Source organism: Cyprinus carpio, chromosome A9, assembly GCF_018340385.1.
Source record: "Cyprinus carpio isolate SPL01 chromosome A9, ASM1834038v1, whole genome shotgun sequence".
NCBI lineage: Eukaryota > Metazoa > Chordata > Actinopteri > Cypriniformes > Cyprinidae > Cyprinus > Cyprinus carpio.
In genome coordinates, this window is record NC_056580.1 from 29513827 (window position 1) to 29541001 (window position 27175).

Genomic DNA, 27175 nt, shown 5'->3' on the forward strand with positions numbered 1-27175 from the left:
TAAATTTGTGATATTTACCAACCATATATATACATAATGAAAATAATAAAAAAGATACCATGTTTATATATACTGTATGTTTGTGTTGTGTTGATTTGTTGTGTAATATTATATTATACATTAAGCAGACCAAAGTTTGGAAACATTACTATTTTTAATGGTTTTTGTAAAAGTTTGCTCCTGCTCATCAAGCCTGCATTTATTGGATCAAAAATACAGAAAAAACTCAGTAACTATTGTAAGTATTTTACAATTTTAAAATAATTGTTTTAAATTTATTTATACTTTAAATTATCATTTATTTCTGTGATGCAAAGCTGAATTTTAGGATCATTATCAACACTGATCCTTTAGAAATCATTCTAAATAGGATGATTCATCATTTCACAAGTTTCAAACAGTTCTGCTGCTTAATATTTTTTTCTCAGAATTTATATGAGACTTTTTTAGGATACTTTGATGAATAAAAAGTCAAAAAAAAATAAAAAAAAAAAAAAAAAAAAGAAAGCTATGTTTTAAAAAATTATAAATATGTTGTAATTCACGAATATAGCACTACTGGTCAGTAATTGGGTGCAAAAAAAAAACAAAAAAAAAAAAAGTATCTTTTTTCTTTCTTTCTTTGTTTTAAATAAAATCAATACTTTTATTCAGCAAGGATGTGTTAAATTGATAAAAAGTGGTTAGTAAAGAAAATACTGACCCCAAATTACTGACCAGTAGTGTATATTGTTATTATAAAATATTTATATTTTAAAACATAGCTTCTTTTTTTTTTTTTTTTTTACTTTTTATTCATCAAATATATAGACAGCAGAACGTTCCCACCTCATAATAATCTGAAATATTAGAATGATTTCTAAATGATCATGTTGATAGACTGTATGTTACATGTGACACGAACTGGACGTACCTGCGACATGCTGGAAAAGTTCCGCGTTTTTGGATCATCACAGCGGTGATCAGTTACTGACTTTATTTTTTTAACAGTATATTTTCAAATCGAAAACTATTAAGTTTCCTGAAGTCTGTTAATAAGGAATTTTACAATTATTACTGTTTTTTTTCTGATTATTTGTTGATCACATACATTCCAGGTCTTGTTAATATGATTCGCTGCTATAAAGAGAGTTTCTTCTCAACACAGCATCATACATATACAGAGAATAAGTATTTGTTCCAACTTTTGGTCTGTACTGTAATATATAATATATATATTCTATATATTATATATATATATAACATTATGTGAGGTCTAAAATGTAATTAGAACAGCAGTGGGACCAATTTAAATATTATGCATTGGAATTTGCAAAACTACCTGAATTTTTTTTTTTTTTTTTCAGATATGTTCCTGAGGTTTTGAAAGACGGACTGACCAATCAAGCGAATAACCCGGAGGTCAGTGTTGACATTTCCAGACCGGACACTCAGATTCGACAGCAGATCATGGCTCTCAGGGGTTGATGAACCAACAAACTCAAGAATGCATATGGCGGCAATGGACATCTTCGTCAAAGACTCAAGTAAGTCACGATGCGTTTGGACTAAATCACACACCCACTACATAATCAAACTTCTGACCTCTTGGCGTAAAATCTGGTCCAGTTTTATTAGTTCAGATTTTCAGATCTGGAGATGCATCTGTGCTGTCTGCATAAGCTGACTTTTTGCCTCTCAGATGACGAGAGCAGCGGTTCTGGCAGCGGCAGCGGCTTCACGGAGACGAGCGTCACTGAATCAAACTCCTTCATCACTGACGCTCCCATTCAGGAAGCAGAGAAAACAGAAGAATCCCTCCCTCGCTTCCCATCGTCCAGCCCAACCTACGGCTGACTGTGGGTCTTCAACCCAGAAGCGCTGGCCTTGAAAGAGCCCTGCGAGAATTGGGCACGCTGAGCTCCACACAGACTGCTTTGTTTTTTATATCAGACTGGACCAGTGATCACATCCGACTCAATACTTCCTAATCCAAACATCAGGGTCTGCATGATGGAAGATCTTCAAAAGAGTCTTAAGCATTACACAACTGATAGAAGAAAGATGTCAAGTTTATAGTAGATTAAACTTTTAGTAGATAAAAGGAGTCGTTTCAGACCAGACAATGGAACATTTGCTGAAACAAAGATGTAGGTTAGTTTGTTCCTTCATCAGAATTTGGAGAAAGGTAGCATTGCATCAGTCTCGTCATCAATGGATGCGCTGCAGTGAATGGGTGCCGTCAGAATGAGAGTCCGAACCATCATGATACAAACCATCACAGTATATTCCCCACAAGTTATCGATCACTTTAACATCTGGAGAAAGACCAAAACAGGAAACAAATTAAGACAGTTTTTAACTTTACAACAATCTCTGTTGGCTAAAATAAAATGATGCGTTCAATACTCCATAATAACTCTTCCTGCAGTGAAATTAAGTGCATCATCACCTGTTGTCTCGTCTCAGCATCAAAAATCCCGCCAAAATAGTAGTTTAGAAGGCTGTTTACAACAGTGCTTGATCTGTGCAATATTTCTCTCCTGATTCCACACCAGAAACACCTTTTTCACTGCAACGTAAGGAGTGATCTTATGGATTAGATGCATTTATATTTTTAGCCAGAAGAGCTTGTTTAAAGTTAAAAACTTCTTGCTGGATGTTTTTTCATCTTTCTGTCTTCTACCAGATGGTAATACTGCACTGGACTGGAGTGCTGTGTATTACTTGTGGAATTATTGTGATGTTGTTTATCAGCTGTTTGTGGACTCTCATTTCTGACGGGCAACCCAAGTCACTACTGCAGAGCATCCAGTGCTGAGGACACTGATGCACAGGGCTTACACTTTCTCCAGAATCTGATGAAAGGAAACAAAATCATCCTAATCTTGGATTGGCCCTGAGGGTTGAGTAAATCCTTCTTTAAAAGGACATAGTTCACACCAAAGTTCTTTACTTACCCTCATGCAAACATGTATGGTTTTTATTTGGAGTCGACTGTGTACCGTAAAAGAAATAATGCATACCGACTCTTTACAAGTTAATTTGGTGGTGTCTTCTGAGAAAAATGTCAATGCTAAAGGGTGAGTAAATAATGCCAGCAACCTGTTTGAGCTTTCCCTTTAACCTGCCAACACATGTAGCTTTTATATTTTGCCGATCATGAAGTTCGGTCTTATCGATAATCTGCTCACACACATATTTGAACATTTCTAATGCAGGTGTAGCCTTTCTTGAAAATGCGAAGAGAATAATCCAGACTAATTTAAAAAGATTATCTGAATAGTATCTGAGAAATTAGGGGGAACTAAGTTAATCGCTGTCCCAATCACTTTAGTTCTCATGCCACTAATAATACAGGCATTTTTTTGCATATTATGTTAACATGTTATACTGCGATCATTTTTATGCAAACACTAGACACAGTCTTCATATAATTGATTAAATCAATGGTTGAACACACTTCTGTTCAAATGTTTGGGGTCAGATTTTTGTTTTCTCTTTTTTATAAATTAATGCTTTTTATTCATCAAGGATGCATTAAATTGCATCAAAAGTGACAGTAGAAAAGACATTTATAATGTTATAAAGATTTAGTATTTCATATAGATGGTGTTCAGTTGGAACTTTCGATATTCATCCAAAGCATCCTGAAAAAATAATACTGTATCACAGAAAACATATTGGAAGCAGCACAAACTGTTTTCAACATTGATAAATAATCAGAAATGTTGTTCTCAAGCAGCAAATCGCATATTAGAAGGATTTCTGAAGGATCATGTGACACTGAAGATCTGGAGTAATGATGACTGAAAATGGCAGCTTTGATCACAGAAATAAATTAGATTTTAGCCATATATTCACATAGAAAACAGCTATTTTAAATTTATATTTATAATAATTTTACTTGATATTTCTACTGTATGTTTGGTTCAAATAAATGCAGCCTCGTTGAAGCCAGTAAGAGATATTAAAAAACCGAGCATGTTACCGCTATTGAAATGTCTGATTCACAGTTATTCCCTGTTGGTGGGAAATCTTAATCGCGTTTTTCATCTCTTCAAAGCGTTTCAGTAGGAGATTTCAGATTTGGTTGCCCCTGTGGTAATACTATATTGAAATCATTTGCACAAAGTATTCTTTAATTGCAAAGGTGCTTAAAGCATGTTGTGTCAGGAATATTTTTGTGTGTTTGCTGATATGTATCAAGGTTGATGATTGTAAACAATAATACCATTCCATGGAAAGAAAATATAGATACTGTGTTTTTTAATCATGTTTTCTATGTCTAAATGAGTCTTGGGATGGTAGTCGTTTATGTGATTAATCCCTTATAAAACATCAGCGTTCGTGAAAGTCCATAATGAATCTGTCAGTGGAGGATATTAAAGACTGACTGGGATTTCTATTATGTCTTATTTGCTTTTTATCTCAGAAGCTTTTAAGTGCTACTTATTTAACCTATTGCCAATCCTGCTATGCTTTTTTTTTCTTTGCACTTTTCAGTATTAGTCTTATTAATATGTACACCTATGGTGCAAAAATCATTTTCTTAATCAGAATTTTTGCAAATACCTCACTAAATTTGGTTAGATTTAATGGTTTAAAAAGGCAACATTTTACCGAATAAGAAATTTACTTTTTCTTATTATCTTAGTTATCAACACACCAGTTGTGAAAAATCTTGATTGATATGTATATTTATATATATATATATAGTATCCACACCACAACACACACACACAACGAATGCTGATTAAGAAAGTGGGGATTTTTTTAGCACTTTTTACATTTTTATAATGCTTCATGATATAATTAACTGCTTTAGCCCAGATTTTTTTTTTTAGAATGTAATGTAATACTCTTTGATATTAAGATGTGCAAATGATCTTTGTTTTTATTATAGATTTCCATAAATAATGAGGCGATGACAACGCTGGAATACTAGCAGTATTATGAGATCACGACACAATTTTAAAAATAAGCAATCATTGAAAACACACACTATAAGAGCTAGATTGACCGCCCCCCCTTGGCTTCTAAGTCATTTTGAGTTCAGTCTGGACTCAACTGTTATGATTTTATGGTAGAAAATCATCAAGTGGTGACTATTTACAGTTTTCAAAAAAATACTGAAGAAATGTTCTGGATATGTTACAACAAGCTTCATTTGCATGAATGTCAGTCATCAGTTTCGTTGTAAATCTCATTGATTTTTTTTTTACAGTTTGAGTTAACATATCTTGAATAATTTCCTTTTCACGTTCACGTTAGTCTATTAAAGACAGATTTTGGTGTGTAAACATGAATTCATCAAACATCAAACTCATTCATCAAAAATTTTTATTGCTGTTTGTAAAGATTTGACAATTCAGCAGGTGAATCTCCACTAAAACATTTTGTAAACCTTCCACTTTTTGTATTGTGATATCATCAAAAGCCCACCATCGAATAAATGATAAAGTCCTTCATTCCATCTTTAACTGTGTGTTGTTCTGGTGATACAACGCATTATGTCTCATTTCAGAGTGTATTAGACAAAGCATAAGACCACAAACGACTATTATATACTAAAATATTTGTATGGCCTTTTTTTATTTTATTAAATGTAGAGTACCGTTTTTTATTTAGTTATTTAATTTTTCTTTAAATGATAGAGGCAGGACATGCTGATTTTCTAAGAATCTTTCTGGTGGGTGAGTTGTTTAACATGTTTGACAGAGTTCAGGGTTTATTTACATTTAATAAGGGTTAATTTCTCCCTAAAAAAACAATATTTACCTCCCCTCATTTCATCACTGTATTGTTTTCGCTTTCTCCGCCCCTACAGTCAAACCTGTAAAGTCTGAGAACAGAGCTGAAGTTCAAGTTTTTCTTCATGTTAATCTTCTCTGCCGACAACTCTCAAATATCTCATTGTTTTCAATGATCGGTCACATGAATGAGATTTATGAGCTCCAATGGGCAGAAAGATATTAAACAGCAGATTTTAATCTCTTCTTTACATAAAGCATCATATGACTTCAGAAGACTTGAGCACTAGTCATATGTCAAATTTTATTTTGGGGTCAACTGTTCCTTTAAAACTAATGGCACAGACATTTGACCTTTACCATAGTAAAGGAAAAAAATGATTTGTAATGTAGAAATATGAAAATTATGTATACAGTAAATGATTAACCTTTTATTAAGAACATGTACACACAACAAACAAAAATGAGGCCAATGTTTTAATCAAAGTTATTAAATCAAAGATATACGCCTACTGTTCAAAAGTTTGGGGTCAGTAAGATTTTCTCGAATGCTTACCAAAAGGCTGCCATTTATTTTGCTCAAAAATACTGTAAAAAAGTCTGATATTTATTATGATTTAAAATACCTGTTTGCTCTGTTGAATACATCTTAAAATTGTAATTTATCCGACTGCCATGCAAAGCTGTATTTTTCAGCATCGATTACTCCAGTCTTCAGTGTCACATGCATCTTCAGAAATTTATTCTAATATGATGATGCTGCACAAGAAACATTTCTCAATCGAATGTGTTTGAAAACAAGGTTGAAAAGCATTTATTTAAGATGGAACGGAAAGGACCCCCCCAATATCTTTTGTAAAATTATAAATGTCTTTACTGTCACTTTTCATAAATGTAATGCATCATTGCTGTAAATATATATATATTAATATATATTTATAATATATATATATATCTATATATATATATATATATATATATATATATATAGTATATATTATATATATATATTAATGTCTTTAAAAAAAATCTTACTAAGCCCCGCAACTTTTAAAACCGTAGTGTATTAATATGTTGCTTTTGCATTTGCATGTCGTTTAAATGCCATTCTATAGATTATTTCATGGCGGCTGGGCTGATACACTTCAGCAGACCTGTTGAATCATTGCTCCTCTCTAACCATCAAAAGATTTTGTGATCTACTGAATTTGTCAATCATCTTCATTTGTTTTGACTCTGCATGCACTGCGATCTGTTCCAAAACCCCTGTGAACTGCTTCCCATGGGCCAGCATTTCAGAACATGAGGCATTTGCGTACGGAGCCGCTGATGTGTGTGTGATTGTGTCCTGGAGCGTGTGTTGTGCGATGTGAACTATGCTTCCTCTGTGTATTTTGTATGTTGTGAACTCGGTGTTCAGAGAGGCTCGAACTCGCGCTTTCTCCTCCGCTGCCACGTACAGCACCGAACAGGAGCCAGCAGCAGGAGCATAGACCGAGGAATATCTACTCCCCCCCGTGTGGTGCCCCGACCAGCAGAAAACACGGCCGGTCTGTTGTCTGTTATTCTGGGCAAAACCACACACACACACACACACACACACAGCACTGAAATATCACCTACCGAACGTGTATCATACACCTGGAGGCATGTAGATTCAGAGTCATGATCATATTGTTAAAACGACGATAGTTGTGCCAAATGAAATTCTGTCATTGCTTATTCACCTTCATGTTGTTCCAGACCTATATGGTGTTATTTTTATATGTAGATTTTACACAGATTTTTTTACTACATATGGAAGCCTGTTACCACAACGGAATAAAAAAATTAAAAATAAAAAAAGACTTATTCTCTTGCTATTGCAATATAAACTCAGAATTGTGAGATAAAGACACACAATTCTGAAAAATGCATTTTAATTTCATTTAATTTCAATTGTGAGATAAAGAATCGCAGAATTGATTATATTTCTCACAATTTCCATGTTTACATTTTTTTTTTGTTTTTTTTTTTTCATTCATTTTTTGCCCCCGCCGTGAAATACTACTTTTTTTTTTTTTTTTTTTTTTTTTTCTTTTTTTTTTTTTTTTTTTTTTTTTTTTTTTTATCTCACAGTTCAGTTTTTTTCTCGATTTTTATATCTCGAAATTCTGAGTTACAATTTTGACTTTTTTTTACACAGAATTGTACCTTATTTAATTTATTTATTAATAAGGATCTGTTCCGAATGCCATCTATGAAAACCGCATTCCGGCTCTCTGTTCACATAAACACCCCCTAGGCCTATTCAAGCGTTTTCCAAAATTTATAAATATAAATTTTAAAAAAATGTACACGTGCTTTTCTCAAAACGAATCAAGCTCCAATACAGTGCTTCAATGTGAAATGTGATGTTTGTTTGTTTTTTGATACAAGCTTCGGAGTTTCCGTGTTGAACATAACATCACTAGAAATTGGATGGGTTTTGTTGTGAAAACCTGGCAACCCTGAATGAAACTAAAACTCAGGCCAAAGAAGACACAAACCAGCTAATAACATTTCAGCTGTGTGGATGCTAGGACTGCTTGACGATATCGATTGTTTTATAGCGAAATTCAAACAATACACGATGGCTTTAACGCTCTTTAAATGTGTCGTGTTACAGTCTGCTGTAGCGCTTCTATTTCTCCTTACTAGCTACAAAACTAAATAAACAGAAATGACAAATCCAGGTGTGAAAGAAACAGAAGCAACTTACTGAAATGCATCGCTCAAGTATTGTTTCAGCCGTGTTTTCAAACAAAGTAACGTAATGTTACATTTACCTGCAGAAAAGCCATTCAGTAATACTTTGATAAATGTATTATTATATTCATTTCTATTTAAACTCAATCTGCAGGTTGTCTTCATTAATACAGGTTTGAATTAAATTCTGTCATGAAAACTTGTTTTAGCCACCGTGGTTTATATTTCAACAAGAAATTACGGTATAAACGTAATGTTGGTAAAACGCTGACATATATTAAAAACTGCCTTATGCACACTTCAAAATGTTTATAATGCAACTCAGTGTTGCGTTTATTAAAAGCAGTTTTTGTAAAAAATCATTTCTTCGGGTGGGGTGCGGGTCGTAACCACTTTTACATGCAAACAACAGTTTCAAATGATGACCAATTTATGGTGCCTTCATGATGCTTTTAGTCTTTTTTTGGAGCTGCACAGCCGTGGAGTGTTCTTCAAATGATTCAGCATATGCATTGTTATGGGTAAGTAAGCACACTGATAGAATTTGCACCATTTTTTGTGGGGTAAATTATTCCTATAATATATATGCATTGACAGCATGTTGGCTTACCTTCAAGTTCAACAACGCGTAAGTAGAATAGCCCAGCTGTTCAGAATGTGATGTAGATCTCATCATTGGTCACAGGTGGGAAAAAAGGGAACCATGTTATAATGCCGGTTGTGTTGCCGATAGGGGTCGCATCTCATCCGGCAAGCTGGCGCGTTTTCCATCATACTGAACGTCGCATCCATTCCTCAAATATGCGCATCGTGAAGGCGCAATGAAGCACCTGTTCGGCCGCAAGAGAGAATCAAAGTTCATGCAGACTGAACACCGTGATGTTACTGTCATTTTTAATGTTGTCTTGTATGGTTACCAGAAAGATTGGGTCGCTTGGCGAGCGGAGTGGGACAGAGCGCTGGTCCCGTTGAGGACAGGTGCACCAGGTTGTGACAGATTGCGACACAGAGCTGTCCAGCTCACCGTATGGTTGTCGTATCCTTCTAGAGCGTATCTTCAAGGAAAGGCAGAACAAAACTTTGTAGACACATGCATTTTCTGTAAAGAGCTGCTTTGAAACCTGTGTACTGTGACAAGCGCTATACAAATAAATTTGAATTCAATTGAATTGAACTCCAAAACTAATTCACAGACATCAAACTTAACCCTGTAAAGTCAGAAATATCCTCATTTTAAAATGGAATAGTTTAAAATATTAAAAAAAAGTGTGCATAACTGTTTTGTTTTTATAGGATTTTACAGCTCAGATATAGTGTGAATATGGAGGTAAACACACTTAGTTTTATCCAGAGGCCCAAAATGAGCAAAAATATGCAATTTGGGGCAGATGCTGATGTTTATATGGACAAAAAGTGATGAAATTCTGATGCCCCGTGTAATGTAAATCAATCCCAGATTTTATAACCTTATAACAGATACTTGACATAAACTGATATAAATATCAGTCGTCGCTCTCCATATCTCCCATAATATGTCTTAGAGGTGCATTGAAATGATCCAAACATATAATGCAATGCAATGCAAAGTTGATTGAGTGATGAAGAATAAAGGCTCTTCAGAAGCATGTGAGATGTTCTACGGAGGATTGTGAAGATCTTACCTACCGCCCTGAGCCGACATGTTGCCAAATCGTAAAGCTTCTGCGAAAAAACAAACGATCATCAAACGATCCTGATGATCAGATTTGAGACTACTAATGGAAGAATCAACGCCGCACGTAAAGCCTGAGCTGCTTCAGCTCCAGTCCCCTGATAGTGTTCATCTAGAAGATATTACTGCCCAGCTTATTCTGACCTTTACCTGGGTGTGGGATCAAAACATCAAAGAGTTAGACAGCAAAAAGACCCATAGAAGCACGAGCCTGAAGCTGAGACTTTTACATACAATTAACACTTCGACTGTATAAAAAACTGCCCTAAACTATCAATCAGACGACAAAGAATGGCATAGCCCGTAGATTTAGTGCTGCAACACGGTTTCACAGCAACATTTTGCATCATCTCACATATCTTAGAGGCCTTAGAATGTATGCTTTTTTTTTATTATTTTTTTTTTCTTTTATTCTACATACAGTAAGAAACAGGCTTCATAAGTGATTATAGCGGATGTTCGACCGTCGGTGTTTGTTCTGTCAGTCAAAATAATTATTGTGCGTTAAACATGACATGTTGCCTGAATAAAGATCTTGGACATCATTGGATTTATATTAATAGAGATAGACATAGAATATATCTTACTTAGTTTGACATTATAAATAACCTCATTTGCGTTATATGCCATTGGAAAGCACAATGAAAAAAAATGACAATGATCGGATGCAGGGGCTGGCTAAAAGCTGACTAAAGATTTTATGTTCTGTAGATGAACTGTTCCTTTAAGACTGAGTTTTTGGGGGGGAAACTGCCTATCACCTGAAGCTGAAGCTGGAGTTGGTGAAAGTTACGGTGCCGACTGTCAAAGTCTCATGAGGGGTCACAGGCAGCTGTCTAACGTCGTTCAATGTGCCCGTGGCAAAAGTCACATTAGTGCTCTCCATGACTCCTCTCGCCGCAGCAGATCCCTCGACTGCCAGTCCCGTTACACAAGGTCACCAGACGGGTCTATACTCATCCAGACTGAATAGGAAAGATTGCACGTCATTGTGTGATGTTACATGCTGGCATGAATCTGCGCATCAGTGCTGATGCAGCAGGAGCCTCCTTAGCTTTAGCTAGTAAGTGCACTACTCAGGGGGTCACTCATGTTTTATCGTAGATCCCATTGTCAAACCTAGCTGGTGCATTGAGAAAAGATTGATGTCGCGTCTAGTTTCCCAACAAAACGCAAGTTAGTGCGAAAGACAAGTCAACTGTCAGTTTCTGAAGATTACTTGAGATAATTAGACATCTTTAAAATGGAATTATTGTAGTTGGCGTGATATTAATCATTTGTTAATTTTTGTATAGTTCTGCCAATTTTTATATATTATATAGTAAAGCAAATTTGTTTACTTTATATCATTCATACGCTTGTCTGAAAGCCATTATTTATAATTGGTTTAAAGCATATTTTGTCATTAAATGTCAGTTTTTATTAAATTTAAGGCCCATGCTAATTCAAATTCCACAATTTGTCCTACAGTGCTTGCTTTTGTTAATGTAAACTATTAAAAGTAATCTATTCAGCAATTGCAATAAATCTGAAATAAAATATAGAATGTGTAAATGACAACACAAAAAAAAAAAAAAAAATAATAAAAAAAATGCTGCCATTAACTGTTGCTTTGGACAGAAGTTATTTAGTAGTTTCAATAAATAAATAAATAAAAGTCATTAGTGTTGGAAAATGAAATACACTGTTACCTAAACCTGAAAGCAAATGTGAAAATAAAAGTCAAACTTATTTATTTCAGCATTCAAAGACAACATTTCTCATTTTCATTTAGCTTTGACCTTGAATGTAATTAAAATAATTAAAACTAAATTCTGAAATAAAAATGTAAAACTACATAAATGTTTGTAAAATCAAACAAAAAGAATTAAAAATGACAAAAACACACAATAAAACAAAAAACTTTAACTAAAATTAGCATGAAAGCAGAAAAACTCCTAAAAATAAAATCTTAATCATGAAATAACAAAAAACTATAATAGTAATTCTCAATAATACTAAAAATATACACCTGACCATTTGCCAACTAAATTATTAAAGGAAAATTAATGCTCAATGATACAAATTGTATATTCTTGATTGTACTACTAAAACTATTAAAAATATCATTGTAATCAATTCCAACTCATATACTGAAAAAAAAATTCAAATGCTAAATATCTAGATCAAAATTTAAATCACAAAAAAACTTGCTTGCAATATAATGTTGGCTAAAATAAATTTAAAGCTACTAAAATTATGAACCATTTAAACAGGAAAAAAAGTAAATAGAAATATTTGAAATCAAAAACTAATGAAATTGACAAAAGCTGACAATAAAATTACTGAAATTTAGAAAACTAAAAGCAAGGGGTGATGTTCTGGCGGTGATGCCCCCTTATGACATTTATTAATCCATCCTCCTTCCTATTATTTTGTAATACCTTTAAAAATTTTATGCTATTTTTACTTCATCTGAAAATGAAATAATCAATAATCTTTCACTGTTTTGCCTTTTCTTCCTCCTAGTGACTAATGAACATGTGAAGTCAAAGACAGCAGATACGCGTTTTTTTTTAGGGAATATATATACGTCCGTTTCACACATGCGGTACAAAGACATTAGCCATCAGTCCGCCTTCAAAATAAATTTACAAAAGTGATTTGATGTCCACAGAAAAGCACAATTAAATTAAAGTAACGTGGTCGTTTTTAAGGTTTTTTTTTCCAACACTTGGTTTCAAAATAAGTTTTTGGAGCAGAATAAATGTTCAACATTTGGTTGAAAATAATTATTACATTTTCATTCATGGTAACACAAATTATGTAAAAAATCAAAACCACATGCTTATTCTGATATATACAATATATATATATATATATATTATATATATAGTATATATATATATATATATATATCTATATATATATATATATTATATCTATATGGGAGCATATTTAAAATTTGAGTGTGTTTTAAATGAGTAAAAAAAATTCTTAATGACAAAATGGGCAAAACCTAGGATAGGGTAGAGGCAAATTTAACAATGAAAATACAACTAATTAGATTTGGGGTGAAGCAATGTAGTCTTTGAATATGTCATAAAACTGATTTTTGTTGTCAAGATGCCTGATGAGATGTTACACTGAATGAATTTTAGTTGGGTCTCTTCTGTAAATCAGGGAAAAATGTATGATATTTATTTTTTGCTCGGAAATACAAAAACAAAATTGCAATTAAATTAAACAGATTTTTTTAATTTTTTTTTTTTATTGCAACAACAATTCAAAGCAGTATTACACTTATTGTTTTAATGCTTAAACCAGTTTTCGTCTTTGACCCACATAAAAAAAGCCTCCAAAAAACTGGTCATTGTTTTTTTATTTTTTTTTCATATTAAATTTAATTCAATTCATTAAGAATTTTACACAGCTACTTTTGAATGTCTATCTGCTATACCTAACCAGCAAAACGTACCTGTCACACACCACTCCCCAGCGGGCAAACCTGGAGCGAGGGCTGATACGGGTCGGGTCACTGGGGTCCCGTCCTCCGAGCAGAGAGTCTGTGCACACGTCACACTCCATCCGTCCCGTCGCAAAGTTCCAGTACGGGACGGCGAAGTTCTCATTACCTGTGAGTTTCTATGATGGGAAGAAAATATCCGTTTCTTCTGTTCTGGAAAACCTATAGATTCACTCAAGTGTTCAGAAGAAGAGGAATATCGATTCTAGCTCATGATATTTCTCAGAATAAAATGCACTATAAACTTATACATTAAGGCACTATAACACTGTAAAAAACTCATATACTTCAACGTAAAAACTTAAGTGCAGCTGCTGCGTAAATGTTTAAGTAATATTAAGTAAATTGTAATATTTAAGTACATTTAAAGTAAAGATTTTGCTGTAAATTGCTGTAAGATTTCACAAAATAATGCAAAGAATTTAGTATTTTTAGTTAAATCTTTGTTTTATTTACATGCTACATAAGCAAATTGATCAATCATTTCAACTAAGTTTTTAAAATCTTAAAGTTGAAAAATTAAATAAAGTTGAAATTAGTTATACTGCTAAAATTGTTTTTTTTTTTAGAAAGAAATTAATAGTTTTATAATTTTTTTTTTTTACTTATTGGATTGGTTGTTAAATTATATGAAAATATATGTGGCCAGGACTATTGATCATTTTCAACAATGATTTTAAATTTGATAATTTGAACCAGACACTTGTATGCCAAAATATCACAATGCTTACTATCACAAAATTAAATTAATTCTTAAAAATTGAAATGATTATTCCAGTTGTTTTTAAATGTTTTTATATTTCAGAAAAAAACCTGCAGGGATAACATCAAAGGTCAATCCATGGACCAAATTAATGACCCACATTTTGCCATGACCTTGATTCCTTTTAAGTATAATATAGTTGGATATAATGCAACATTTACATTCAGCTTAAATAAGTTAAGCTTTCTGGCCCCCCTGGTTTTGACATCTGTGTTACAGAAGCTTGGTTTCCTTTAATACCGGACATTGTGTTTAAGATGTATGGGCCAAGAACTATATTGCAAGAAACTGGCTTCGTATTGTCCTCTTGTCGGTGAGGGGCCTCTAGAGCGATTAGATGATGATGAGAAATACAGTTGGGGGAAAACGAAGCGAAGGCTTGATCAGATGACTGTAGCATCTCCCTCCAGAGCTGAGCAGTATGGTATCTGTGCCAGGTTGATGAACGCATGGGGCCTTGGCGGGAGAAAAGTCAATGGCTTTAAAGAGACGTCATGGACCTGCCAGAAACAAGGACAGCGTTAAAAGCTACGTCACGAGATTGAAGCCAACCACAAAATGCACAAAATTTTGCCAATAACGTAACCTGCTGACTCTAATCGTCTCATTAGACTCCATTTTATTTTGTGTGTGTATGTATTTTGTGTGTGTGTGGCTATAGGATTTATATTGTAAAAGTTTGCATTAAATACAAATTTGATAATCAGAAAGGCATGTCGAATGAAGTGCATTCATAAACCTTTTAAATGTATATTAATTAATACTATACTTATAGCATATATTATATCTTATATATTTAACATAAACATACTAAGTAGTTAACAGCATATTTTGAAATATTTCTGGATACCGTTTTCACCATTTCAGTTGCATTTTATTAATCAAAAAAGCATGTCTAATCAATTTAATTACTAAAAATTGGAAGTTAGTACTTAGAAACTTAGACAAGATCTATTAAGAAAGACTTTATCAAAAGTTTAACAAAAAAATAAAAATTATTAGGGCCCACTGGAAATTGGTTTTATTTTTTTTACAAATTCTTGAATTATCTTTCCCAAATTCAATTTTTCAGTTTACATTTTTCTGGATTTAATGGTTTAAATAAATTTTAATAATCAAAATGCATGTTTAATCAAAATTATTTCTTGAAACTCTAACCATTTAATACAGTAATTAGCATCACTTTTTACAATAATAGGGGCCCAGTGAATCTTTTATTTTGTTTTTTATTTTTTTGTCTCCTAGAAATTCTGTGTTTTCTGTTGTAATTCTTCTGATTTAGCATTTAATTACAGATTATATTATCAAAAAATGATTTTAATCAAAGAGGATCCATAAAAACATTAATCTTTTAAAATGAAAGGAAATTAAAAATTGAAAACAATTCTTCATTTTTTTTTTTTTTGTACAACAAATGCTGCGTTAACAGAGACTTACTGTTGTACTAAAAAAATAATATAGATTTTAGCGCTTTAATATTCGCCAGACACTTAATCCCATGTTGTAATTTGATTAACGAAAAATCTCTACCCGAAAATCATTAGGAAGCTGAATAATAAATAGACTAAACTATTGTCGCAGCTCAATGATGTAAAATTTTTTTTTAAATGCATCGATAGTTTTTCTTCACAAATTTAAACCAACCGCTTTTGAAATCCCTAAGAAGATTTTGTGGCCGTTTTTCTTCGTCACTCATTTTCAGAGGAATTGTCAATCATTTAATCAAGCTTTCGCGAAAACCGTGTGAGTCCCAGTGTTCACAGCTCTCAACCTAGTAAATGTGTCTCGGACAGAGTATAATTAGTGCTGCTAGACGAAGAAGCCTAGGATGGAGAAGATGTTGCTGAATGCGGGCGGTTAGTTTGGCCGTTTTGCGGTCCCAGTAGGCCAGCCAAGTTGGGCTGCTTGTTGTGGCTTATGACCCGTGAATCAGGTATCGGTGGATCGGGTGTTGTTTTGGCGCGTGCCGAATCCAGGAACGCCCAGGAACTCCTGCAGTCTGAAGAGCTCTGAGCCGTGAATGGTCATTCCTCACACAACGGGAGCTTCGGCGCTGGTCACAGCTCGCCCCGCCGTCCAGCCGAACTTACACTCGACACAGCTATAACCAGCAAAGTTACCTGTAGAAATCAAAGAGCAAAAGAAGAAATAAATGTTTATAGTTTAGAGTACGCGGGCTACAGCAAAGTGTCCCTCGCGATATTCAGATCCTAGATATGGGTCTCTGCCCTTCTCTTTACTACAGGCGAAAGGGGAGGGATTTTTACTCTGCTAAAGTCAAAAAATTGGGACACACTTGATTGAAATATGTTGTTAAAGGATATTAATTTCAATTTAAAAAAAAAATTTTAAATTTATTTATTCCCAAATTTTTTTTTTTAAAAGTATAAAAAAATATTTTAAAGCTTAAAAAATGGGTAAGTTATGAAATTTAAATAATAACACTGTTTAAAACATTCTGAAATATAATATAGACAACTTCTTTATGAATAATTAATATTGTGCCTTTGTGTATTATCTACGAGTTTCCATTATATATTTAAAATACATAATATGTCTTAATATTATATATATATTATATATATATATAATATATCTATATGAGTGTGTGTGTGTGTGTGTGTGTGGTGTGTGTGTGTGTGTGTGTGTGTGTGTGTAGCATACAATTACATGAATTAGAAAAATAATAAAAACTAAAAATATAATTTTATGAATTATTCCAATTTAGATTTATAATATGTTGGTGTAAGTAAAGGGGACCAAATGTTATGCTAAAAAAAGTTGTATATACCATATTTTATAATGTATATATATATGGGTGGACAACATTTTTAGATCGTGCTTCAAAGATACTATAGAATTAAGGGAGGCCCTGAGCGTAATATATATTGTGAAGTATATAATACAAAGGCACAATATAAAAATTATTCATATACACACACACACACACACACACACACACACACACATATATGGATACTTTTATGTATTTTTATAATACATTTGTATTATAAACTTTACATTATATTTTTATGTATTATATATATACATATATATATATATATATATATATATATATATATATATATATATATATATATATATATATATATATATATATATATATATATATTGTCAATACATAGTTCCTATATATCTGATTTTTATTAATTTCTAATATATATATAGGTATTTGTATATATTTCAGGTTGATATTCCAGGTATGTCATACTGAATAACCTGAATAAGTATCCAAACAGTCATAACAATTTCTAAAATTTGTCATAAGTCAGAATATTATTCTTTTACATACCGAAGCATCGACAGGTCCGATTGAAAAACTTAGTCGGCCATCTCTCCCGGTCGTCCACGTTTCTTAACCTGTACGGTCCTCCCCAGGGTTTGGAGTCCACATGGACATCGCTGCAGTTTCCGCGGCCGGACAGAACCCCGCACACGTTCTCCGGATCCGATCCCAGTGCGGGACAGCACTCTTTGGACACGATGGCCTCCACGGTGCAGCAGACTCGGGGAAACTGAGCCTCGGTCAGGTAAATCCATCCCAGACTGTAAATCACAGCCAACACAATCGATCTCCTCATATCTGCAGGATCTTATACAGTCTGCTTCAAGTTTCTCAGAGTCTCCCTCAGCTGCCGCAGCACGTTACTAATCACAAATAATTGTGTTTTTAAGGATTACATGCGGTTCTGAGCGTATCGGTCTATAATGCTTTCCTTCCACACATCACATGCATTTTCACAGATCTCAAGCCGATCAGTGCTTTATATGCTCTGGCCAGCTCGAACATGGGAGGATTATTACGGCCTTCCCGTGGTATTCACCTGACACAGAGAAACTATTTGTTGCTCTAATGCCGCTCAAAAGCCCCGAGGAAACGTTCCTCAATGGATTCAACTCATCTAGAGCAGATAAAACAATTTCCCGGGTATGAGAGATATACATGTGGGTTTCCTTCTGATGAACTGATTTTTTAAAGCTAATATCAAAGGATGGTTTTGAAATCAGTTTCTGAGAAATATTCTTATGCATAACTCATATGATTCAGGTTCAGTCAGGAAAAAAGAAACGGATGCAGATAAAGTGACCTAAAAGTGTTTGACATGCACTTAAATCACATTTAATGTATTGTAGTCTTATTTTTGTATTATTTATGTACTATTATAGTGTTTATTGATGTTTGAATTAGCTTTTTATTTTCAATTAAAACTTTTGTTTAAGTTTTAGTAATGTTATTAGATTTTTTTTTTTTTTTTATGGTTTCATATTACTATTTATCTTTATTTTTATTAAGTTCTATTTATTTTAGTATTTCAGCCCCAGAAAAGTATTTGGATGCTTGAATCTCATTTAATCTATGACAGAGTTATTTTAGTATTATTTATACACTATTTAGTCATTTTTGAGTTAGCTTGTATTTCTGTATTTTCTGATTTTATTTTTTATTGATTGATTGATTTTTATTTTTATTTCAACCCTCCAAAGTAGATTTGGACCATTGAATCATGTTTATTTGTATTACAGTGTTATTTTAGTATTGTACATATACTATTGTAGTATTTAATGATATTTTTAATTGGCTTTTATTTTATATTTTTATTTTTTATATATATTTTTAAAAATACTTTTATAGATTTCATTTAAATTTTAGTAAATTTTTAATGTGGTGTTTTTTTTTAAGTTAAATTTTTTGTGTCTAATATTGATATTTTATTTAATTTAATATTTATTAATGAGTAAATACACACAACACTTATGTACGAATGTCATTGCATTAAATTAAAAACTACAAAATGTTATAATAATCTTCATTTTCAACACTTTATCTTTTATTTTATTTTTTTAACCTAACAAACTTTGATTAATTAATTTTTATTTATTTATTAATTTATTTATTTATTATCGATTCATTCATTCATTTATTCATTCATTCATTATTGTCAAACATATACTTATGTATTTCTATTTGTAGTTGGTTTTGAGTGTTTCTGAAGTTTTTGAATTCCTCAGGTTCTTTGCTGTCGCTCGGCGGGTCGTTCTTGTGACTAACCGGTCACTGACCAAAGCTTTCTGACCCCCTCAGTCTGAGACTGAGTAAGACTTGCAGCTCAGGCAACATTCAGCCTCTAAATGAGGATAATCAGTCTTCAGTTTCAAACTTTTATTACATCAGCTGTTGCACCTCTCTTCTCTTTTCTTTCTTAATTGTTTCAGTAATAATCACATGCTAAAACAATCTATAGAAGTCAGACTGTTAGCTCTGGGATCAGTCACACATTTAACCGCAGGCTAAAACATGTTTCGTACATTGATGACGGAAACAGAAGTCCTTTAGGCCATCATATGTTTCTGTGCATTATTTTTGCTATAGTGTGCTTTGTCTCCTGAACGTTCCTCTGCAAACCACACACGTCTCATCATGTGCAATAAAATGAACAAAGATCATGTGCAGTGCTTCAAACTTACAGCTGCACTCACAAAATTACCTTTAATGAGTAAACAAACAAATATAAGAGACTATAAAGAATATATATATATATATATATATATATATATAATACATATATATATATAATATATATATATATATATATATAGAGAGAGAGAGAGAGAGAGAGAGAGAGAGAGAGAAATAATAATGCATAATTTATAAACAAGTATGCATCAAACGTGTGAATTAAAGAGCTGCAATCTAGACAAAGAAGAAGCTCAAATATGGCAAATGCTTCATTTTGTAAGTTTTCAATCAATACATCATTCCCATTTGTGCCATTTCAGAGCTTTTAGCACTTTATTATTATTCTAACATCTGGAAAATATTGTAGATAAAAAAAAAAAAAAAATGAGGTGTGTCCAAACCCGGTTATTGTGGTTAACTAAAACCATAAAAATAATTTTCATTACTTGAAATAAAATAAACGTTAACAGAAATAAATAAACAAATAATATTTATATTTTTATTACAGCTAGTTGCCAAGGCAATGCCTACTCATTTTCATTGAGATTAACTTGATTTACTAAAATAACTAAAACTAGATAGAAAATAATTACATAAAACGCATAAATATTCTAACTTTTATGAAAAAAAAAAAAATCTAAAAATAAAATAATTCAAAATATTAACAAAACTATAACAGTTGCCTATAATGATACCAAAATAACTAAAACTAAATCTAATAAATAAAAATGAATAAAAAAACTATACAGACATATTTAAAAACAAAACTATTAAAAATGACAAACATGCAAGAAAAAAAACAAAAACAAAAACTAAAACAAAAAATTAAAAAAATAAAAATAAAAATAAAATCTAATTCAAAATATTAACAAAACTATAATAGTATAGTGAAAACACTGGTCCAAACTTATGGCTGGTAATGTATGATAAGAAAAAGAGATTAAAATTAAAATATTTTAAAATACAAATAAAAAAGGAAATAAGTTTAATTTAAAAATGAAAATTGAAGAGTAAGAAAAGTATAAATAAAATAATATTTGAAAATAATACAATTTATGAAATTGAAATAATGCAGTACATTCAGTGTTGTTTTAATGTCCTGATCTGTCATGGCACAAAAATGCAGCAAATAATATTTTGAAATGTAAATGTTTACGAGATGGCTGATTTTCAGATTAATTAATGTAACTATGTGTATTATTTCATGATAATTCAATCCTTATTCTATTTCAGCTAGTTGCCAAGGTGCATTTCTATTCGTTTCCATTTGTATGTTATTGTGGTGCAGCAGTTGATCATAATTATCTGCCATTTTAAATATATATTTATATTAACTGAGATGTACATCCTTTGCTGATGAACAAAGTTTATTTAGCTCATTGTGGCTAATGAGGGTTTAGTATGAAGAACATCATCACATTATGAACACATGGTGGCGCTGCAGAGCTGTTTTACTCTAACAGGAGGACTAAGAGGAAAAACAATGAATTTTCCTCATTATTTCAGTGTCAACACACTGTACCACTTCTGATCTTCCTAATAGTGTTCAATGAGAAATAAAGTCATAAGTGGGTGATTTAAGGAAACTAGTGAGGTTTGCAGATTTCCAAGAGAATGCCTTTATGGAAATGTTATCATAAGTTAGTAGCTATTTAACAGAATCATTGCATGTAAACTGGGGCTAGTTGTCACCAGATCATATTAAATAGCAGCTTTTCAGGTCATGCTCGTTTTCTCTTGTCGTAAGAATAAAGTTTGTGAATTCTGTTTATCTTAAAAAAATTCCATTGTCATATTTTTGCTGTAGTTGTTGAATAAATGCAATAAAATCCACACTGACAAGAGTCACAGTAAAGAAGGCCGATTTGAACTGTGTTCTCAGGAATTAGTATTTTACATGTATACATATTTTACATATGTTGGATTGGGGAAGTTGTCACATTTTGTAGTATAAGAAAAGATATTTTGAATTGTATAGAAGATATTTTGAAGACCATTGGACCTCTTTTATTTTCATTGTATGGCCAATTATTATTATTATTATTTTTTTTTAACAACATGAGTAAATAAATGTTAATTTTCCTGTTTTTCTTTTTATGTTTTCCTTAGAACATTACAAATAAAAAAATACATGTTTATTAAAATATTAAAAAAAAATAATAATAATAAAAGTTTTACAAATATTTTGTATTTGAAAAAAAAAAAAAAACTAAATGCAAGATTATGAATTACACTCTTAGATTTTTTTCTCTTTCTTTTAAAGCATTACTGTATTTCTTTTATTTGGAAAAAAAAACAATGAATTATGAATCTATTAAAAGCATATTAGTTTGAGCCTGCATTTGTTTTCGAAAAGTTTTATTGGTTGAGCGCAACCAACATTTGAAATCTGCGCTAAAATATTTTATTTTTTTTTTTTATTTTTTTATGTATTTATTGTTGAACACAATCAATCAAAGAAATCTTCACTAAAATATTTATTAATTCTATTTATTTTTTTTTGGTAGAACATATCCAACATTTGAAATCTGCAAAATAATTTTTCTCACAAAAAATGAAAAGACAAAAAAACCCTCAAAAATAATAATTCACAAATTTTCAAGAACCCACCCTTCCACTATCCAAAAAAAAAGCTAAAATCTTTTTTTTTATCAAACTGTTGTGAAAATGGGTTTTGCTTTATTTCTTCTTTTTGGGGTTTTACAGTATTTTGGTTTTTTGATAGATATGGCCTGTAATGTGAACCTAAATGGACTCATTAAAAGGGGTTGTATTAATTCCTCAGCGGCATTCCTGGCGTGAAAAGTTTTAGTTTTTAATTTTTTGATAAATGTGGCGGGGGGACCCCCTTTTCCTGGTTTTTTTTTTTTTTTTTTTTTTTTTTTGAATGGCGAAATGAAATTTCGATTAATGCATTTCAAGGGACGTCAGTAAAGGGTGATGTTTAATTCGGGAACAAGAAACAGGGTATTTTTATTATTTGTTGAGGGAAAAAAAAGCATCGCCCTTAATGGCCATTAGGCGGGCCCCGACGGCACTTTTAAAAAACCCTAATGTGTCGTTTCAGAAAAAGGAAAGCCTTTTCATTTTTAAATTGGGAAAAACACTTCAGTTTCATTTAAAAAAGCACGAGGTTTATGAAAAAAATAAAATTTTTCCCAAATAAGTGGATTGGTCTGCCCTTTTGACTAGCATTATGCCCTTTTGCGTCTCAGAAGTTCAGTAATGGTGCCACATCTGCGAGCTCATTTTTGGCGGGGGGGAATAAACATGAAGACTTCACTGAAGGCCTTTGGGGGTTTGCCCAAGGGCTTTGGTTTAAAAACACAAAATGACAGAAAAAAATGCCTGCTGTGAAATAATCTCTTGTTTGGGACAGTCTGATTTAAAATTTACTTTTTAGTATGTATGTATGATGTCTGTATTAAAAAAACAGCAATGGCATTTATATATCAACGAGCCCAACACAATATTTTTCACATTTTTTCTGACTTTCTAATTAATAAAACCTGTTGATTTAAAAAAAAAATTAAAAGGTCCCCTTTGGGTGGCATAAACAAAAAAAATAAACTTTTTAAAACAAAAACTTCACATCCAAAAAAATTTTTTTTAAAATTAATTTTAAATTTTAAATTTTTAAATATATATATATACAGGGCTGGCAAAAATTAGAATACCACAAAAATGGATTTATTAATTAATTTAAAAGGAAATTATTATATTATTCATTAACACAGACTGATATATTTCAAATGTTTATTTTTTTAATTTTTTTGATTAAAAAGACAACTAAGGAAAATCCCCCAAAATTTAGTATTCGGAAAATTGGTTTGGGGCCTTTTGCCCCTTCCCCCGCAATGCGGTGACATGGAGAATTTTGGGGGGTTAAGGCAGGGGTTTGTGGCCAATTGAACGGGATACCATTCCTTCCAGACTTCTTGGCATGGTAGGTGCCAAATTGTTGGAAAAGAAAGGGGTAAAATTTGGGCCACAGCAGGAAGCTGAGGGCTCTAAAATTCCGGATCCCTTGTTTCCGGACCTCAGAAAACCAGTGGACCAACCAGCAGAGACATGGCACCCAAACCATCAATGTGGAAACTTTAACTGGACCTCAACCGTGGATTGTGTGCCTCCTCTCTTCCCGACTTGGGACCCGTTTAAAAGGGAAAAGCAAAATTTTTTTCCTAGAGCACATAACTTTGGCCACCAGCAGCCCAGGGCTTTTTTAAGAAAGCCTACCTGTCTTTGTTAAAGAGGGTTGACACAAGGAATCAAGCTGAAACCCCTTCTTGCATGTCTGTGGTGGTTCTTGAAGCACTGACTAGCTGCAGTCCACTCTGTGAATCTCCCCACATTTTTGAAGGGGTTTTTGTTTCACAACCTTCCGGGGTGCTTACCCCATTGCTTGTACATTTTTTTTTTTCTACCAAATCTTTTCCCTTCCCCCCGCTTCTATTAATGTGTTTAAAAGAGCCTGTGAAAACACCCCTTTTAATGCCCTTTTTTGTGTCTTGCCCTCCTTTGCAAGGGTAAATGGTCATCTTTGGAAACGTAAATTCAGCATTTTTCCCCCCAATTGTGTACCCACAGAACTAGACTGAGAGACCATTTAAAGGTTTGCAGGTGTTTTGAGTTAATTAACTGATTAGAGTGTGGCACCAGGTGTCTTCAATATGAACCTTTTCACAATTCAAATTTTCTGAGTACTACTGACTTTGGGATTTTTCCCTTAGTTTCAGTTATAAACATCAAAATCTAAAAAAAACATTTGAAATATATCAGCTGTGTTGTATCAATGAATGATATACAATTTCACTTTTGGAATGGAATTCAGTAAATAAATCAACTTTGATGATATTCTAATTATATGACTAGACCATATATATATATATATTATATATATATATATATATATATATATATATATATATCATATATATATATTATATATATATATATTTACATATGTAATTTCTTTTCTAAGGCTTTGAATTTTTATTTATTTACATTTTGTATTATGCATATAATTATGTGCATTTATTTTATTTATTTACATTATTATTAGTAGTAGTATTTATGTTATTAGTTATTAGTTATATTAATAATTCTTTTTATTTTAGTCAAAGGCACACAGTTTTTTATTGATACACACTTTTTTAATTGAATAAAAAGTTGATCACACTAACTGTTGTTCAATTACATTCTTTTCAGATCGTTAGTCAACAAATCCTCTGTAAAAACTGCAGAAGGTGGTCAAAGGCACACAGGTACATTTTTAATAATCTTTTGACCGGTAGTGTATTAAAGTGAAACATTAGACATTAATGCGTTAATGCATGTATGCTACAACTTTGCATACATTCAGTTTTTGTGTTAAAGCAGAACTGATTTGATTTTAATATTTATAATGTTCTCTGAGGTCATATAATGTTAGTGTGATTTAACATAAAAAAACAATACTTAAGATAGTTATAGGTTGTTTTTGGTTCTTGCAGAAGACCTGTTTTTTTATAGTAGCACATTCCAAGACTCAAGTAAACTCCAACTGCTGTGATTTGCTAAAGTCATGTTATTAAATACAGATGATCTGCTCTGACCTGAAAGACAATGGATTTGAGACACGACTAATAGCATAAGCTGCAGTCCCATCAGATGTGTCTAGGATCAATAGACTAAGGCAATTTTAAAGACTATTATGATACTATTACTATGATCTTGTAATGTCATCTGTCTGGTTCTGTTGATGAGTAACCTGTGCTTGTGTCTCTCTAGTATTTCTTCTTCTCCTAGTATAAGGGGTGTATCAGTGGAGGACTAAAGAGGCAGTGATTTAGAAGCAGGCGTTGATCTTCTCCTGCGGAGGCGGGGCTTAGATACACTATTATGTCATAAAGTGGCATGTTCCAAAACGAATTTCTCACTTATCTTGGTTTCAATAAAAGCTGTTTTTAGGCTAACGGGAAAGTTTTTAAATTTTACAGGATGTTTTTATAGTACAACGACCGTATGTCAAAAGATCAAGGGAAATTTAATTTCTCAGTTCATGACCCCTTTGTTTAAAATCTGAACATTCGGCAGTCCTATCAAGAAAGGTCATGATTAATTGTTAGTTTATTCCTCACTGAAAATGGAAGGTCAAGTCAACTGCAGTGCATTGTGGGATACATTATTGTGTGCAGTGCACTTTTAATAATAAATAGATAGCAGTAGGTCATTGAGTTATACAAAAGTGATCATAATGTGTACTACAGAAACAGTAAGAGTTAGTATGCTGTTCTGGCACACTAATAAAACTGATCATTTATGAGGGATTTCTGGATTTTTCCCACACATTTACAGCCTCTAGAGGGAAGCAAAACTCTCTTACACTCTTCTTTTAGGTCTGACACTCAGTGGCCCAAATCTGATTATTTTCTCTCTAAGTATAGTCAACTTGGTTCAGATATATGGGTACTTGCATGTCATTTATTCGAACACTATATTCCATTTATAAACTTTAGACACAGCATGATGAATGAATAGAAATTCACAGTGGTGTATAATATTATAGTTTTATGTTATTATTATAATTAAAAACCACAATATTACACACACACACACACACACACACACACACACACACACATATAAAATATGTATTATATTTTTCTTTTAATATTTTATTGTCTAATTTCTATTAAGAATTTTAATATAAGTGTATAATTACAATATTATGAACAATTTATTAACAATAATATTTATTTGATTTGCTCTTATATATACATAAAATATATTTATAATAATCTTAATATAAGTAAAATATATATATATATTTGTTGTTTATTAATTATATATATATATATATATATATATATATACATTTTAATATTATATATGTTTTTTTATTTTTTTTGTAACACCTGGTATCATTATCATTAAAAACAACAGGAAAGTGATATCATTTATTTATTTATTATTATTATTATTTTTTTTTATTTTTTTTACAGGTCGTAAATTTACAGGTCGTAAAATCAGCCTATCCTTTTTATTTATTTTTTTTTAATTTAAAGGCTGAATTAAATACAAAATGATCAAGCTCCTTAAATGTAGCATAGACTCTTGCTTGTAAAATTGCTTCATTATGTGCTCTTAAAGCACGCGTGCAAGCAAGATGTTTGGGCCTTTCAGCAGAGAATTACGCACGCACACATTTCAGGATCCAGCGTCGGCTGTATGTTCCCTGAAAAGTAAAAAGCGAAACAAAAGCACTAAATACATT

General features: G+C 32.1%; 1 pseudogene; it reads right to left on the reverse strand.

Annotated features, from left to right (window-relative positions):
* Nucleotides 1-1928: 1928 nt before the first annotated feature.
* LOC109063637 lies at nt 1929-24004 on the reverse strand (annotated as a pseudogene).
* Nucleotides 24005-27175: the final 3171 nt, after the last annotated feature.